The sequence below is a fragment of the Ambystoma mexicanum genome (assembly GCF_040938575.1).
Source record: "Ambystoma mexicanum isolate Mex_15411 chromosome 12 unlocalized genomic scaffold, UKY_AmexF1_1 Mex_chr12_unloc.2, whole genome shotgun sequence".
Lineage (NCBI taxonomy): Eukaryota > Metazoa > Chordata > Amphibia > Caudata > Ambystomatidae > Ambystoma > Ambystoma mexicanum.
In genome coordinates, this window is record NW_027182323.1 from 7,545,047 (window position 1) to 7,546,406 (window position 1,360).

The 1,360-nt window shown below is 46.1% G+C and overlaps 1 non-coding gene across 1 annotated transcript; it reads right to left on the reverse strand.

The window, feature by feature from the left end:
- Positions 1–249: 249 nt before the first annotated feature.
- Positions 250–322, reverse strand: TRNAM-CAU (transfer RNA methionine (anticodon CAU)). The gene has a single exon. It is a non-coding gene; the product is annotated as a tRNA-Met (tRNA).
- Positions 323–1,360: the final 1,038 nt, after the last annotated feature.

The window sequence follows — 1,360 nt, forward strand, 5'->3', positions numbered from 1 at the left end:
CTTTCTCCTGCACTTTGAATGACATGAGCTGGTAATCCCGCGTTCCTTTGAGATTAATCGAAAACCAGGCCACTGTTACTGCAATTAATGTGATTTATTAATGGATGACTTGATTTATGAATGGATGAATTGGAGTGAGAATGTGCAGTGATTTCATGGATCTGCACAACAGCCGAAGGAGAATAATATTTAAAAGTAAAGGTTGAAAAGGCCCGAAGCAGTTAATTCTAATGAATAGTCAAAAGTAAATGCCCTCTGTGAGGCTCGAACTCACGACCTTCAGATTATGAGACTGACGCGCTGCCTACTGCGCTAAGAAGGCACTGTCGTTCTGTACCTCAACACGGCTTATACCAGAAACCCAGGCCAATTGCATTTATGTATATTGGCTTCCATGCTGTCACTGCTATCATTACATTCAAACTCTCCTTAAGACTACCAATAATAGTTTTCAGATTCGATTTTGTTCTGCATATGCTAATGATTCTGCATCTAAAACTTGCCACAATACTACAGAATCGGATAAAAAAAAACAATGTTGAAAAGTAGAACACCTGCTGAGCTCATTTCACCCATAAACATTTTTACTGAAGGTGATTTCCCTTGCAGATAAAGTCGTCTACAACCAGAGAGGGTGAGGGGAGTTAGTCATGCTGATCGAATTTCACCGCTAGACGGCGCAGAAAGTTGTCAACAGTGAAGGAAATGTGATGTATACTAGAATGGCCTGCATCCCTTGCGGTATAGATCCAGGGATGGAGCCAGCCTCCATTTTCTGGTGGGATGCTGGAGGGAAGGTTTGCCTGCTGATCAGCTTCCTGCATGACCACGAGAGTGCGTAAAAGCTGTCATATAGCAGTCAGGCTCGGACTGGGACAAGAAAGACGGCCGGGCACCTAAAAGAAAAGTGGCCAGTCCTTCGCCTCAAAAAGAGGGGCCCTCAAACCAGCATCCGTGAATCACGTCAATTCACAACATTGCATGCACCGGTAAGATAACCAAATGGGCGACTACACCTGCTGCAGAAATCTGTGGAGGCATGTTATGGTATCAGGTGTGACCTGCCTTACAGAGGCAGCTCACATCCTGTAAGCTGGTCTTGAGTACCTGGCACACACTGCCAACAACTCCCACACTTTGTTGGGGCCACCTGTTACCGCTGGCGATACCACAACTCTCTGAACTTGCAGGGCATAGCTCCTGCAAGAACACGTTATGCTCGAGGCCACGCACCGGTATGATAATCCAGTGGGTGAACACACCTGCCGCAGGAATCTGTTGAATTAGGTTGTGTGTCGCACAGGCATCACCCGGCATTACAGAAGAATCACAGATACACCCCACGTTGTGAATGCGAGTA